The 18227-nt window shown below is 37.5% G+C and overlaps 1 protein-coding gene across 1 annotated transcript in view; it reads right to left on the reverse strand.

The window, feature by feature from the left end:
• Nucleotides 1-18227, reverse strand: part of LOC123857294 (ribonucleoside-diphosphate reductase subunit M2-like) — a 226472-nt gene that overhangs the window by 36409 nt on the left and 171836 nt on the right. Inside the window, 1 exon segment of the mRNA XM_064576729.1 lies at nucleotides 15995-16098. The gene's annotated coding sequence lies outside the window, so the exon portion shown is untranslated.

Genomic DNA, 18227 nt, shown 5'->3' on the forward strand with positions numbered 1-18227 from the left:
TTTTCAAACAACTTCTTATCAATTCCTTTTATAAAATTTTTTATAATTTCCATTTTTACAGTCATTTTCCATCCCTTCATCATATCAACCCTTATTTTTGTACATATATAAGTTTTTCTTTCTTTAAAATTTTGGGAGACACTTTCTTCTAAAAGACCAAAACACACCCCAAATCTAGTGTGTGGCACTGATCTATATACCATATAGATCATATTTGATCACATTCTGGTTTTTCTTTTGTTGTTGTTCTTTTGTTTTGTTTGTTGTTGTTTTTATCTTTATCTTTTTCTTTTTTTTTCTTTTTTTTTTATCTCTCTTTCCCCTTCTTATCCCACTGCTTCAGGACTTTTCTGATTTGTTTAGAGTATATTTTCTGGGGACGTGGTTACTCTGCTAGCATTTTGTTCTCTCATTAATCTATTCTCCTCTGCACAAAATGACGAGACGGAAAAAATCACCTCAACAAAAAGAACAAGAGGCAGTACCGACTGCCAGGGACCTACTCAATACGGACATTAGTACGATGTCAGATCTAGAGTTCAGAATCATCACTTTAAAGATACTAGCTGGGCTTGAAAAAAATATGGAAGTTATTAGAGAAACTCTTTCTGGAGAAGTAAAAGAGCTAAAATCCAACCAAGTAGAAATCAAAAAGGCTATTAATGAGGTGCAATCAAAAATGGGGGCACTAACTGCTAGAATAAATGAGGCAGAAGAGAGAATCAGTAATATAGAAGATGAAATGCTGGAAAATAAAGAAGCTGAGAAAAAGAGAGATAAACAACTACTGGATCATGAGGGCAGAATTCGAGAGATAAGTGATACCATAAGACGAAACAACATTAGAATAATTGGGATCCCAGAAGAAGAAGAAAGAGAGAGGGGGGCAGAAGGTATAATGGAGCAAATTATAGCAGAGAACTTCCCTAATTTGGGGAAAGAAACAGGCATGAAAATCCAGGAAGCACAGAGAACCCCTCTCAAAATCAATAAAAATAGGTCAACTCCCCGACATCTAATAGTAAAACTTACAAGTCTCACAGACAAAGAGAAAATCCTGAAAGCAGCTCGGGAGAAGAGATATGTAACCTACAATGGTAGAAACATTAGATTGGCAACAGACCTATCCACAGAGACCTGGCAGGCCAGAAAGGACTGGCAGGATATATTCAGAGCACTAAATGAGAAAAATATGCAGCCAAGAATACTCTATCCAGCTAGGCTGTCATTGAAAATTGAAGGAGAGATAAAAAGTTTCCAGGACAAAAAAAAACTAAAGGAATTTGCAAACACAAAACCAGCCCTACAGGAAATCTTGAAAGGGGTCCTCTAAGCAAAGAGAGACCCTAAAAGCAACATAGACCAGAAAGGAACACAGACAATATATGGTAACAGTCACCTTACAGGCAATACAATGGCACTAAATTCCTATCTTTCAATAGTTACCTTGAATGTAAATGGGCTAAATGCCCCAATCAAAAGACACAGGCTAACAGACTGGATTAAAAAACAAGATCCATCGATATGCTGTCTGCAAGAGACTCATTTTAGACCCAAAGACACCCCCAGATTGAAAGTGAGGGGGTGGAAAACCATTTACCATGCTAATGGACACCAAAAGAAAGCTGGGGTGGCAATCCTTATATCAGACAAATTAGATTTTAAACCAAAGACTGTAATAAGAGATGAGGAAGGACACTATATCATACTTAAAGGATCTATCCAACAAGAAGATCTAACAATTGTAAATATCTATGCCCCTAACATGGGAGCAGCCAATTATATAAGGCAATTAATAACAAAAGCAAAGAAACACATCAACAACAATACAATAATAGTGGGGGACTTTAACATCCCCCTCACTGAAATGGACAGATCATCTAAGCAAAAGATCAACAAGGAAATAAAGACTTTAAATGACACACTGGACCAAATGGACTTCACAGACATATTCAGAACATTCCACCCCAAAGCAACGGAATACACATTCTTCTCTACTGCCCATGGAACATTCTCCAGAATCGACCACATCCTAGGTCATAAATCAGGTCTCAACCGGTACCAAAAGATTGGGATCATTCCCTGCCTATTTTCAGACCACAATGCTTTGAAACTAGAACTCAATCCCAAGAGGAAAGTCGGAAAGAACTCAAATACATGGAGGCTAAAGAGCATCCTACTGAAGAATGTATGGGTCAACCAGGAAATTAAAGAAGAATTAAAAAAATACATGGAAACTAATGAAAATGAAAACACAACTGTTCAAAATCTTTGGGATGCAGCAAAGGCAGTCCTAAGAGGAAAGTATATAGCAATACAAGCCTTTCTCAAGAAACAAGAAAGGTCTCAAGTACACAACCTAACCCTACACCTAAAGGAGCTGGAGAAAGAACAGCAAATAAAGCCTAAACCCAGCAGGAGAAGAGAAATCATAAAGATCAGAGCAGAAATCAATGAAATAGAAACTAAAAGAACAGTAGAACAGATCAACGAAACTAGGAGCTGGTTCTTTGAAAGAATTAACAAGATTGATAAACCCCTGGCCAGACTTATCAAAAAGAGAAGAGAAATGACCCAAATCAACAAAATCATGAATGAAAGAGGAGAGATCACAACCAACACCAAAGAAATACAAACAATTATAAGAACATATTATGAGCAACTCTATGCCAGCAAATTAGATAACCTGGAAGAGATGGATGCATTCCTAGAGATGTATCAACTACCAAAACTGAACCAGGATGAAATAGAAAACCTGAACAGACCTATAACCACTAAGGAAATTGAAGCAGTCATCAAAAATCTCCCAAAAAACAAAAGCCCAGGGCCAGATGGCTTCCCAGGGGAATTCTACCAAACATTTCAAGAAGAATTAATACCTATTCTTCTGAAACTGTTCCAAAAAATTGAAACGGAAGGAAAACTTCCAAACTCATTTTATGAGGCCAGCATTACCTTGATCCCCAAACCAGACAAAGACCCCATCAAAAAGGAGAATTACAGACCAATATCCCTGATGAACATGGATGCAAAAATTCTCACCAAAATACTAGCCAATAGGATCCAACAGTACATTAAAAGGATTATTCACCATGACCAAGTGGGATTTATCCCTGGGCTGCAAGGTTGGTTCAACATCCGCAAATCAATCAATGTGATACAGTACATTAACAAAGGAAAGAACAAGAATCATATGATCCTCTCGATAGATGCCGAAAAAGCTTTTGACAAAGTACAGCATCCTTTCTTGATCAAAACTCTTCAGAGTATAGGGATAGAGGGTACATACCTCAATATCATAAAAGCCATCTATGAAAAACCTACAGCAAATATTATTCTCAATGGGGAAAAACTGAGAGCTTTCCCCCTAAGGTCAGGAACGCGGCAGGGATGTCCACTATCACCACTGCTATTCAACATAGTATTGGAAGTCCTAGCCACAGCAATCAGACAACAAAAAGAAATCAAACGCATCCAAATTGGCAAAGAAGAAGTCAAACTCTCACTCTTTGCAGATGATATGATACTTTATGTGGAAAACCCAAAAGACTCCACCCCAAAACTGCTAGAACTCATACAGGAATTCAGTAAAGTGGCAGGATATAAAATCAATGCACAGAAGTCAGTGGCATTCCTATACACCAACAACAAGACAGAAGAAAGAGAAATTAAGGAGTCGATCCCATTTACAATTGCACCCAAAACCATAAGATACCTAGGAATAAATCTAACCAAAGAGACAAAGGATCTGTACTCAGAAAACTATAAAATACTCATGAAAGAAATTGAGGAAGACACAAAGAAATGGAAAAACGTTCCATGCTCATGGATTGGAAGAACAAATATTGTGAAGATGTCAATGCTACCTAGAGCAATCTACACATTCAATGCAATCCCCATCAAAATACCATCCACTTTTTTCAAAGAAATGGAACAAATAATCCTAAAATTTGTATGGAACCAGAAAAGACCCCGCATAGCCAGAGGAATATTGAAAAAGAAAAGCAAAGCCGGTGGCATCACAATTCCGGACTTCAAGCTCTATTACAAAGCTGTCATCATCAAGACAGCATGGTACTGGCACAAAAACAGACACATCGATCAATGGAACAGAATAGAGAGCCCAGAAATGGACCCTCAACTCTATGGTCAACTAATCTTCGACAAAGCAGGAAAGAATGTCCAATGGAACAAAGACAGTCTCTTCAACAAATGGTGTTGGGAAAATTGGATAGACACATGCAGAAGAATGAAACTGGACCACTTCCTTACACCACACACAAAAATAGACTCCAAATGGTTGAAAGACCTCAATGTGAGACAGGAGTCCATCAAAATCCTAAAGGAGAACACAGGCAACAACCTCTTTGACCTCAGCCGAAGCAACTTCTTCCTAGAAACATCGCCAAAGGCAAGGGAAGCAAGGGCAAAAATGAACTATTGGGACTTCATCAAGATAAGAAGCTTTTGCAAAGCAAAGGAAACAGTTAACAAAACCAAAAGACAACCGACAGAATGGGAGAAGATATTTGCAAATGACATATCAGATAAAGGGCTAGTATCCAAAATCTATAAAGAACTCATCAAACTCAACACCCAAAGAACAAAGAATCCAATTAAGAAATGGGCAGAAGACATGAACAGACATTTTTCCAAAGAAGACATCCAAATGGCCAACAGACACATGAAAAAGTGCTCAATATCGCTCGGCATCAGGGAAATCCAAATCAAAACCTCAATGAGATATCACCTCACACCAGTCAGAATGGCTAAAATTAACAAGTCAGGAAACGACAGATGTTGGCGGGGATGCGGAGAAAGGGGAACCCTCCTACACTGTTGGTGGGAATGCAAGCTGGTGCAGCCACTCTGGAAAACTGTATGGAGGTTCCTCAAAAAGTTGAAAATAGAGCTACCATATGATCCAGCAATTGCACTACTGGGTATTTACCCCAAAGATACAAAAGTAGGGATCCGAAGGGCTACGTGCACCCCGATGTTTATAGCAGCAATGTCCACAATAGCCAAACTGTGGAAAGAGCCAAGATGTCCATCGACAGATGAATGGATAAAGAAGATGTGGTATATATATATACAATGGAATATTATGCAGCCATCAAAAGGAATGAGATCTTGCCATTTGCAACGACGTGGATGGAACTGGAGGGTATTATGTTGAGTGAAATAAGTCAAACAGAGAAAGACATGTATCATATGATCTCACTGATATGAGGAATTCTTAATCGCAGGAAACAAACTGAGTGTTGTTGGAGTGGGGGGTGGGGTGGGAGGGATGGGGGGACTGGGTGATAGACACTGGGGAGTGTATGTGCTCTGGTAAGCGCTGTGAATTGTGCAAGACTGTTGAATCTCAGATCTGTACCTCTGAAACAAATAATGCAATATATGTTAAGAAAAAAAAAAAGAAGAAGAAGAAGAAGGTAGCGGGAGGGGAAGAATGAAGCGGGGGAAATCGGAGGGGTAGACGAACCATGAGAGACGATGGACTCTGAAAAACAAACAGGGTTCTAGAGGGGAGGGGGGTGGGAGGATGGGTTAGCCTGGTGGTGGGTATTTAGGAGGGCACATTCTGCATGGAGCACTGGGTGTTGTGCACAAACAATGAATCATGGAACACTTCATCTAAAACTAATGTTGTAATGTAAGGGGATTAACATAAGAATAAAAAAATTAAAAAAAAAAAAAAAAAAGAGTGCTAGAAAAAAAATAAAATAAAATAAAAAGTACAGTGTCTGTATTGATTGTATTTATTAATCCAAACCTTACCATTTGCTTGTCTCTTTCAATGTATTATCGAATACATAGTAACTTAAATACTAATCAGATTTAACTCAGAGCATTTTTTTTCCCTTTTGGGAAAGTATACTAGACTTAATTCTGAAAACTCATTGGAGTCTTGCTTTGTCTTTGCTGACAGTGGGGTTCTTTTTTTTACTTTTTAAGGAAAAATGGAACTGTCTATGTGGCATGGGAAGGGAGAACTCTGGTTCTAAACTTGACAATGAACAAACTACAAAAAGTTCATTTTATCTTCACAGTTCATCATCACATGGGAAAAAAGTCTTCAAATATGAAAATGTTGCCATGAAAAAATATATAAGTAAAACATTCAGCATGGAACTGTGAAGCAGCTTGGTGTATGATTCAGGCCAGAGATCTCAGATGAGGATAGCCTGTGTGTTTGACCATTCAGATTTAGACTTGGTAGTTCTGAATGAGGTTTAATAATTCAGTGAAAAAAATAACTCCCCTCAATGTAAACTGGTGCAGCCACTCTGGAAAACAGTATGGAGGTTCCTCAAAAAGTTAAAAATAGAACTACCCAACAATCCAGCAATTGCACTACTAGGGATTTACCCAAAGGATACAAAAAGACTGATTTGAAGGGATACATGCACCCCGATGTTTATAGCAGCATTATCAACAATAGGCAAGATATGGAAAGAGCCCAAGTGTCCATCAACTGATGAATGGATAAAGAAGAGGTCATATATATATATACAATGGAATATTACTCAGCCATCAAACGAATGAAATCTTGCCATTTGCAATGATGCGGTTGGAGCTAAAGAGTATAATGCTAAGCAAAATAAATCAGCCAGAAAAAGACAAACACTATATGATTTCACTCATATGTGGAATTTAAGAAATGAAACAAATGAACATAGGGGGGGAAACAGACAGGAAAACAAAGAAACAGACTCTCAACCATAGAGAACAAAGTGGTGGTTACCAAGGGAGAGGTGGGTGGAGGGATGGGTGAAATAGGTGATGGGGATTAAGGGCTGTACCTCTTTTGATGAGCACCAGGTGTTGTGTGGAAGTACTGGATCACTCAATTCTATACTGTATGTTAACTTACTGGAATTTAAATAAAAAGTCGGAAAGAAAAAAAAGAAGCATAAAAATTTTTTTAAAAATGAAGAGATCTCTATCTCTCTCTCACACACACACACACACACACACACACAAAACTCCCCTTTATCTTAAGAGAAAAAAAATATGCTGCTTCTCAAACTTGATAATACATACAATGTTTTTTTTCTTTTTTCCTCTCTCTATAAGTAAAAGAATAGGTTCTACTTCTCAAACTTGATAATACATACAATGCTTTTTTTTTCTTTATAAGTAAAAGAATAGATTCTTTCTCTATATAAGTAAAAGAATAGATTCTATTTTTTTTGTGGAAAAATTTCATCTTAACGACATGGAGGTTAACTGTATTTGAGAATGCTGAGACTTAGCTAGCAGACATATTTTTAAAAATTTTGATGAGTACTTAAGCCACAGACTATTCTATTTGTTGGTACATTTCCAATTAATTTGTAAATAACAAAGAGCACCATAACAAGATAGGTGGGTGAAAATGAAATAAGATCCTCAATATTTCCAAGTTTTTCATCTTAGAGCATGACATGGATTCCTGAGGAAAAGGCCTGGTTATTTGTTTTTTCATTTTTTTATGTTAGTTTCAGGGGTAGAATTTAGTGATTCATCAGTTGCATGTAACACTCAGTGCTCATTACATCCAGTGCCCTCCTTAATGCCCATCACCCAGTTACCCCATCCCCCCACCCACCACCCCTCCAGAAGTTTCATTCTTCTGCATGTGACCATCCAATTTTCCCAACACCATTTGTTGAAGAGACTGTCTTTTTTTTCCGTTGGATATTCTTTCCTGCTTTGTCGAAGATTAGTAGACCATAGAGGTGAGGGTCCATTTCTGGGTTCTCTATTCTGTTCCGTTGATCTATGTGTCTGTTTTTGTGCCAGTACCTTACTGTCTTGATGATGACAGCTATGTAATAGAGCTTGAAGTCCAGAATTGTGATGCTACCAGTTTTGATTTTCTTTTTCAACATTCCTTTGGCTATTCGGGGTCTTTTCTGGTTCCATACAAATTTCAGGATTGTTTGTTCCAGCTCTGTGAAAAATGCCAGTGGTATTTTGATAGGGATTGTATTGAATGTGTAGATTGCTTGGGCTAGTATAGACATTTACCAATATTTATTCTCCCAATCCATGAGCATGGAATGTTTTCCCATTTCTTTTTGTCTTCCTCAATTTCTTTCATAAGTGTTCTAGAGTTTTCAGAGTACAGATCCTTAACTTCTTTGGTTAGGTTTATTCCTAGGTATCTTATGCTTTTTGGTACAATTGTAAATGGGATCTATTCCTTGATTTCTCTTTCTTCTGCCTCATTGTTAGTGTACAGAAATGCAACTGACTTCTATGCATTGATTTTATATCCCAACACTTTGCTGAATTCCTGTACCAGTTCTAGCAATTTTTTTGGTGGAGTGTTTTGGGTTTTCTACATAGAGTATCAGGTCGTCTGTGAAGAGTGAAAATTTGATTTCTTCTTTGCCGATTTGGATGCCGTTTATTTCTTTTTGTTGTCTGATTGCTGAGGCTAAGACTTTCAATCCTATGTTGACTGTCATGTTCCTGACTTTAGGTGAAAAGCTCTCAGTTTTTCCTCATTGAGGATGATATTTGCTGTGGGTTTTTCATAGATGGCTTTTATGATATTGAGGTATGTTCCTTCTATCCCTACACTGTGGAGAGTTTTAATGGAGAAAGGATGCTGTATTTTGTCAAATGCTTTTTCTGCATCTATTGAGAGGATCATATGGTTCTTGTCCTTTCTTTTATTAATGTGGTATATCACACTGATTGATTTGTGCATATTTAACCACCCTTACAGCACAGGAATAAATCCCACTTGGTCCTGGTGAATAATCCTTTTAACATACTATTGAATCCTATTAGTTAGTATCTTAATAGTGAGAATTTTTGCATCCATTTTCATTAGGGATATTGGTTTGTAATTTTCATTTTTGGTGGGGTCTTTGTCTGGTTTTGGGATCAAGGTAATGCTAGTCTCACAGAACGAGTTTGGAAGTTTTCCTTCCCTTTCTATTTTTTTGAAACAGCTTCAGATGAATAAGTATTAATTCTTCTTTAAATGTTTGGTATAATTCTGCTGAGAGGCCATCTGGCCCTGGACTCTTGTTTGTTGGGAGATCTTTCATTACTGCTTTAAATTTCTTTGCTGATTATTGGTTTGTTCAGGCTTCCTGTTTCTTCCTATTTCAGTTTTGGTAGTTTATATGTTTGTAGGAATGCATCCATTTCTTTCACATTGCCTAATTTGTTGCCTTATAATTGCTTATAATTTGTTCTTATAATTGTTTGTATTTCTTTGGTTGTGATCTCTCCTCTTTTATTCATGATTTTATTTATTTGGGTCCTTTCTCTTTTCTTTTGGTAAGTCTGGCTAGGGGTTTATCGATCTTATTAATTCTTTAAAAGAACAAGCTCCTAGTTTCACTGATCTATTCTACTGTTCTTTTGGTTTCTATTTCACTGATTTCTGCTCTATCTTTATTATTTCTTTTCTCCTGCTGGGTTTAGGCTTTATTTGCTGTTCTTTTTCCAGCTCCTTTAGGTGTATAATGTTAGGTTGTGTATTTGAGACCTTTCTTGTTTCTTGAGAAAGGCTTGTTTTCCTATATACTTTCCTCCTAGGACCGCCTTTGCTGCATCCCAATGTTTCTGAACAGTCGTGTTTTCATTTTCATTTGTTTCCATGTATTTTTAAACATTTTTCTTTAATTTTCTGGTTGACCCATTCATTCTTTAGTAGGAAGCTTTTTAACCTTTATATATTTGTTGTCCTTCCAAATTTTTTCTTGTAGTTGACTTCAAGTTTTAAAGCACTGTTGTCTAAATATATGCATGGAATAATCTCAATCTTTTGTACCTGTTGATACGTAATCTGTGACCCAGTATGTGATCTGTTCTGGAGAATGTTCCATGTACACTCAAGAAGAATGTGTATTCTGCTGCTTTAGGACTCATGCTATTCCTCCCGGGGGAGGGAAGGTGGTCTTGCCATGCTTCTGTCTTTTGCTGGGCCTCTGCCCAGAGAATGGTTGCACAATCATGCAGCGGTTTGCAGTTTATGGCAACGCAGAGCAGAAAACTGGTGCCTAAACTCGCTGTTCAGCTGACTTCCCTGCTTTGATGCCTGGGAACTCTGCTGCACTCAGGAACTCCTGCTCTTCTTGTGACCCTGGGGATCCTGAGACCACACTATCCCACTTGGGATTCCACCCCACTTTGCCATCTGAGCACCTTTAAGCCAGGGACATCCCCCACTGTAGCAGACTTCTAAAAGTTCCATTTTGCACTCCACCGCTGATAATACTTTGCAGTAGCCTCCTTAAGCAGGCTCCCTCCCCTTGTATATATATCCTCCAATATACAGCCCCTGATTCAAGTCTCTGCACCTCCTACCTTCCAAAGAGTGGTCACTTTTCTATTTGTAGAATTGCAGCATTTCTTTTTCTCAGATCTCTGATTGATTTTGCCGGTGTTCAGAAACATTTGATAATTATCTAGCTGAACTCCAGGGACCAGATGAATTTAGTGTCCCCCTACTCCTCTGCCATCTTAACTCCTCCCAGGCTGATTATTTTAAAAGAAGTAACAAATTATACTAGTTTCTGTTCCATGTTGCAAATGGCCATTCTTCTCTTACACTAGTCTTGGCCTTGAAGGGATATCAAAGCTAGTACCCCTGGTTTAGGCTAACACAGCATGATTTAATGTTAAGACCTTGGCTCTGGGCTTGGACTTGGGCCTACATCCCAGCTCTCATATTTATTGTCTGTGTTCCCTTCTTTAACACTCTTCTACATTTGTAAAATGGCAATATTAATACAGGTTGACTCAAAGTTTTTGTGAGAGTGAATTAAAAACATGCATTAAAGGGCTTACCGTAATCCTTGACAGGGATTGGTACTCAAAAATATTAGCTACTATCATTGTCTGGCAGTTGCACATAATCATGTTAATTAGGATTTTAATTTCTCCTCTAGTTTCATAGCTATTATACCACACAACTCTTTCTACAGCACACAGTTACTTGTTTCTTCCATGATTAGTGAATTTGAGATGATTGGGTGATTTATTAAATTATTAAGCACAAAATAAGAGATTCATTATTATAGCTTCCCACCTTTCAAAAACATTTATATAAATAGTCTAAGACAAACAGTAGTTTCTTTGTAAACATGCTAAAGGCTACAAAAGTAATAAATCCCAAACAAAACCCCTCAGGCCACTTCCTCCCATGTTTATTATGTATCTAGTTCTTTCTTAGTTTTAACTGAAATTCTTGTTTTAATTTGACCTTTCTCCACCCCACTTCTTTTCTTCCTCTTTTTTATTTCTGTTTTTTCATGGACTTGGAAAATAAATACTTTGATGTTTAGGGGAAAAAAAGTGAAGTTAATTATCTTGAGTACTAATTGTATCACTTCGTAAAATGCTATTTGCTAAGTCAAATGATGTAAATTGTTTCTATCATTTCTTTATAAGGTTTTATTTCCATTGCTATCATTCATTCCTAAAGTTTTCCAGTTTCACTTCATCCTTTTATTTTTATTTTTTTATTTTATTTTTTTTTCAAAGATTCATTTATTTATTTTAGAGATAGCATGCAAACAGAGTGGAGGGGCAGAGGGAGAGGGAGAGAGAAACTCAAGAGGACTCCCTGCTGAGCATGGAGCCTGATGCCAGGGATCCCAAGATCTGATCTCACGACCTGAGCTGAAACCAAGAGTCAAATGCTTAACTGACTGAGCCACCCAGGTGCTCCTTATTTTCATTTTATTTTATTTTTTTAATTATTCATTTATTTATTTGAGAGATGTGGGGAGAGGGGCAGAGGGATAAGGAAAGAGTCTTAAGCAGATGCTTCGCTGAGCATGGTGCCCGACACGGGGTTTGATCTCATAATTCTGAGATCACTACCTGAGCCAAAAACAAGAGTCCAACGATTAGCCAACTGTGCCACCCAGTCACCCCTCACTTCATCCTTTTAAACAAACGTAGTCAAAATAGGACCCAGAGTTCTAATGGAATGAGAGTTTGAGCAATATGGAATGGAAGGAAAGACAAATTTTCAGACCCTTATGTATTCGAGTCTTCCTTACTTGATTTTGACACTCATGGCCCTACTTGTTTTTCTTTTGATTCCTTTAGTAGATTCTGTCTTATTGGCATTGTTGCTTACTCTTTTCGAGTTTATTATTCTATCTCTGTAATGTGGGTGACTTATTTTGATCTTCTAATAGTGAATTCACTTAATTTTACCGTTTCCTCAGACTTGATTGTTTTGGTCTTGATTCCCCCTCACACAGTATCATCAAGGATTTTGGATTAAGAAATGTCTGAAGAGAGTTGACTCCTAAGATATATCTAACTAGGTAACAGCTATTATGTATTGAGTGTTGATTTTGTGCCAGACACTTTGTAGTAATGATCTCATTTAATCCACATAAGAAAGAAGTGGATATTATCCCCATTATTCAAATGAGGGAAATAAGGCCAAGGATTACATATGTAGTGAGCAAAAAAGTGGCCTTGGAGATCATGTCTTTTTTTTTTTTTTGACACAAACCATTTTTCTAAATACCAAGGAACATTTCTGCCCTCTCATCCTCCTTTTGCTCCTTTCCCTTACTACCTTTCTCCTCTTTTATTCTCTTTTCACCTCCAGACCCCTGTATGTTTCCTTTTACTTTTTCCTTATATTATTCAAGGGCTAGAAGAGTCAAAGATGAGTTGGGTCAGGACCTTAAACCCAAGTAATTCCTAGACTAAAGCTTCATTTTATCACAGTACCATATACATATGTGACATTCACTAAATATTTTTAAATGAAACAATGAATAAAAGAAATCAATTTCTAATGTCACCAAGATGGTGGAGTAGGAGATCCCAGCCTCCATCTCCCCACAATGATCAACAATTAAATAGCAATCTATGAACAGAAACAGTTCTAGAAGAGCTGTGTAGTCCCTTTAAGAACTTCAGCAACACAGGAAAACAAAAACTTGAGAGTAACTGCATAAGAAGGAAAAGAAAAACAGGTTCACTTGCCTACATTATCTCATCCCTGAAACAAGCATTGTTCAATGCCAAAGGGAACTCTCCAGCTAGAAAGAGCTGTTCTCAGCAGGAAAGGGAGAGCAGAGTGAACAATCAAGTTCTCCACCCTTTTAGAGCACCCCACAAAGGACCTGCTTCAATTTCACCCCACCCAGAGACCAACCAACCTCAGATGTATAGAATCTTGGGAATAAGAAAGAAAAACAGGGGCTACTGGTATCAGCCACACAGTGGGAGCTACCTCTGTTCCCAGCGACCTGCTCTGCAAACAATCCCAGCAGCTTTCACCAGGTCGAAGAAACCCATTTCCCTGCAGATTTCACCAGTCTTTGCCCTGCAGGTACTTGTCCTTGCTGTTGCCACCTGCCTCCGTCCCTTCTGCTACCCCACTCCCAGACCAGGACCCTTACTGGCAGCCAGCCCAGGCCTCTGCAGCTGTGCCACTGCTAGAAAGCAGCCTGATACAGTAGACACACTTGATATAATGGAAATACAAAGGATCACGAGAAGGTGGAACAATTACACACCAACAAAGTGGACAACCCAGAAGAAACGGATGAACTCCTGGAAACATACAACCCAAGACAGAAACGTGAAGAAATAAAAAAATCTGAAAGACCAATAACGAGTAAGGAGATTGAATCAGTAATCAAAAACCACTCACCAAAAAAAAGGCTGAGAAACAGACGACTTCACTGGTGAATTCTGTCAAACATTTAGGGAGAATTCTGCTCAAACTCTCCCAAAAATAGAAGAGGAAGGAAAACTCATAAACTCATTTTATGATGCTGGCATTACCTCAGTACCGAAGCCAGATGAAGATCTTATGAGAAAATAAAACCACAGGCCACTATCCCTGATGAATATAGGTGCAAAAATTCTCAACAAAATACTAGCAAATTAAATTCAACAGCATATTGAAAGAATCAAACAAAATGGTCAAGTAGAATTTATCCCTAGAAATAAGCATGGTTCAACATATTTTCCCAGATTATATAAGATTTTATGGTTGTTGATTTTTATTTCTTCAAGTTGATAGACTACTTAACCTCTGAAAATCACTAGTAAATTTACTGTGGTAATTGTCCAAGTCACTGTTTATCTGGGGGTGCCTGTTTGGCTCAGTCAGTAGAGCATACAACTCCTTTTTTTTTTTTTTTTTTTAAATTTTATTTATTTATTTGACAGAGACAGAGATAGCGAGAGCAGGAACACAAGCAGCGGGAGTGGGAGAGGGAGAAGCAGGCTTCCCGTCGAGGAGGGAGCCCAATGTGGGACTTGATCCCAGGACCCTGGGATCATGACCTGAGCCGAAGGCAGACACTTAACGACTGAGCCACCCAGGCGCCCCGAGCATACAACTCTTGATCTCTCGGGGTCACGAGTTTAAGCCCCATGTTGGGCATAAAGCTTACTTTAAAAAAAAGTCACTGTTTATCTGAATAAATGTAACTATTTTCTAACTTGACATCACTTATGCAGTTGTAGAATCTTGTTTATAAGCAAACTATTATGACTTTATTTATTAATAAGGTAAGGAAGCCCAGATTGCACTGCTTATTTTATTTTTCATTTTCTCCATGGGAACTTCAATGCATCTAGCTTAAAACAAACTTTTTTTTTTTTTGCCTTATTTTGAGATGAACAAGAATATACACTTGGGGGACTTCTCAGTATCATAAATTCAGAAACTTTTTGGGAAAAAATTGATCTTCTGAATAAATGCATCATATATTTTGCAAAAATACTCAGAAAAACAAATGTGCCTTGTCCATTCTATAATCCAAGATTACTTGTATTGGTAAAGCTAAAAATCAAAACATGTGGGGATTCAAGATTAGACCCATCTTCAATTAGGTTTTAAAATATTCTATTGCTGATTTGTTCTTTCAGTGGTAATACACTAAGTGGAAGACATAAAATATAAATACATATGTACGAAGTTTCTTCCGACTTCAAACCACCTACTTCCATTCTACATGGCAATATTATCAACATAGTATTCTTCTTTCTTCTGGCAGATTTCCTCATTGCCTACCATTGTCAGACCTGGAATCTAAGGCTTGTCATCATTTATATTTAATACAGCATAGAATTACTGCAATATATTCTCTGTCTGTGATTCTATTGTTGATTTGGTTGCTTAGTGACTAGCCTTATATCATGCTTGAGCACATTTTATACCTTGGAAATTGTGGTGGATAACTTGACTGGGATAAGGCAACAGACTATACTGTCTCCTTCAATAAACCGAATGTCAAGAGAATACAAATATTATTTGTGAAGAATATGAGCTCAATGACTTGACACTATTCTATCAAGTACCCAGACTGATCACAAGTGGATTGGAATTAATAAAAGTAATTTAAGCAGCTATTGGTAAGTATCTTGTCATCTTCTCTCTTGGAATATGGACATCTTTGCCTAGCAAGGATGGTTAACTTTTGCCTCTGTCACTGGGAACACCAGGGGTGGGGCAACTGACTTGTTCCATTCTGAATAGTCTTTGTGCAAACAGGGTGTGCTGGTCCCTAGAAGGACTTCCCCACCAATAGTCTACTTGGATCTTGTTCACTATTTAAGAACCAATGCATGTCCCTTCCCCACTTTATTTCTATCCCCAACCACATTGTTATCTAGTAGTCAACACCATGAAATTATTGGTATTTGGCAATTTTTACATAAGTAATGGAAATCTTATATGGTTCAGTCTAATATATTTGTGATATATTGGTATTCCAGATAATGTTCCAGATGGATTCAAGAGATTTGAGATTATTTTGGAAAACTCTTAAACATAACAACAAGAACAAAATAAAATTCTGATAACAACAGTGTGTGTGTGTAGTTATCACAGCATATGGAATAATGTAGAAATGTGGGAAGGGGAAGAACAAGACCAGCTGTTTTCTAACACACCCACAGTGATGTATTTTACAATTTTAATACTATTTTCACATATAAAATTTCCACGAGTTCATTCAAAATAGAAGCCTTTGTGGTTACTTACTTTGCATTTTCCATGAGGCCTTGGTGATGGCTTCGTTCAAATGGCAGTACAGCATTTTGCCTTTTTCATGCCTGTTACAAGATCATTGAAGTCAGCTACGGAAGCTGGAAAACATAAGTCATATTTCTGGTTATTCTACAACCATATAAAACCTTGCAATTTCTTTCACAAGAGAGCCTAACACCCAGTATGAGTGTCATCTTGTGGAATGATTCAAATTGTTTGTGTTAGAATTGGCCACTTTAATCATTGTTGTCTTTATGTAGGCTGTTGATATTTTTGTGTGTCCATGGGGAGTTTGGGAATAGGGAATTAATACTATCAAAGGGTTGGGGGAGAAGAAATGCTGTGATGTGAATTCTTAAATCTCTGTGTATGGGGTTTTTCTGTTTGGTCACTGATCCACAGTCATTTGTAGATTCATTACTTCTCAACTTCAATCATCTTCTTTGAGAGTTGTCACTCTCTTCTTTTTATAAAACTAGGAAAATATGTAGAAGCGAGGATTCTAGAGCTTCAAGAGACCTGCCAGAACAATAGCTTGGCCAATTTTGAGAGTACATAAAGTACATTTTTTTTTTAAGATTTTTATTTATTTATTTATTTGAGAGTGAGAGAATGAGAGAGAATACCTGAGAGGGGATAGGGTCAGAGGACGAAGCAGACTCCCTGCTGAGCAGGAAGCCCGATGCGGGACTCGATCCAGGGACTCCAGGATCATGACCTGAGCCGAAGGCAGTCGCTTAACCAACTGAGCCACCCAGGCGCCCCATAAAGTACATTTTGAGGCAGGATTTTTTTTCTAGAGATCACCCTACTGAGTAGGTTAATAGTAAGAATTAGAGTTTCCACAGCCAAATGCATAAATGTCCTACTATTCAGCATCCATGTGTCTTATAGGACACTAGTAAAAGCAGCAGTAATAAAATAGCAGTTATACTTTATTGAATCATCACTCTGTAGTTTATGTGTATTACTGATGTTCACTACAAGAGAAATGTTATATCATGCCCATTTTATAGAAGAGAAACTTGAGAACCAGAGTAGTTAGGAAACTCATCCAATGTCACCATAGTAAATGGTAGAGCCAGGATTGATATCTAGGTCTGTTTCACTCCAATGTCTAAGCTTTTAATTATCATATTATGCTGACTGATCTGATGATGACTTCATGTTAGCAGACTATACCTCCCTACTCCTGAGACACAGGATTTGGCTATATGATGAGATTTGCCCAAGGGGGCATTAACAGAGACATGTGAGCAGAGGCTTGAAATATACTGCACTATTGGTCTTGTTCTCCTGACTTTTATTCTAAGAACATGCTTCAGGCAGTTGCTGGTCTAAGTATAAGACATATACAGAAGACAGAGAATTGACCTACGACTTTGAGCCAAGCACATCCTGAGCCTAGCCTAGTTCGGCAGAATGAGCTGACCTACAGACGCATATGTAAGAATAAATTATTGATGTTTTGTCCCTGAGTTGTAGAGTATTTCTATTAACCAAATAGTTCATAAATTAATCAGCAGGAAATGTTGAATACCTATCTTCTATCAAAATTTACCTCAAAAACGAAATTTTGCATCAACTCTCTAATAATGACAATTCTTCTCTATATGAAAACTGAGACAGTCAGTAATAATAAATTTTTAGAATTATGACACTACTTGGCATCACAACTGTCCACTTTAAAATTTAAAGAGAAAAGACATTGCCAGGCTAACAAAGGCAGTTTACTTTTGAGTAGAAAAGTTTGAGTCATGAGAAAATCAGGCATAAACAAAATTGGAGGAAGAGGTGATTTTTTAAATACAGCATATATTGGCAAGAGTTCTAAAACTGGAAACTATTCCAGTAATGGCCTAAATGACCTTGAGTAACTCACTGAACATCTTTGTTTTCAATTATCCTTGTGTATAACATGAATAGATTAGAATAGACATTCTCCTGTGCCCTTTGATGTTGTAAAATTCTGACCAATTTCCAGAATGTAAATAAGAACTAACAAGAATGAGCTCCTACTCTCAGGGTGAAGCTATCAGAAGTAGATGGTACTAGTAAAAAGATCCCTGTCAATGGCCAAAAACAGAAGTTAGGCAAGATCCCAAAGCTTTATTCTTCAATGAAGACTACAGGGTGATTCCTATTGGAAACAGAATGAGAACTTGCTTATATACTTGTTTGATATAATCTGCCTTCCAAAATTCATTAATTAATATGGTGGCAAAAC

Source organism: Mirounga angustirostris, unplaced genomic scaffold (assembly GCF_029215605.1).
Source record: "Mirounga angustirostris isolate CCGP_5_RB_7025 unplaced genomic scaffold, mMirAng1.0.hap1 SCAF_13, whole genome shotgun sequence".
Lineage (NCBI taxonomy): Eukaryota > Metazoa > Chordata > Mammalia > Carnivora > Phocidae > Mirounga > Mirounga angustirostris.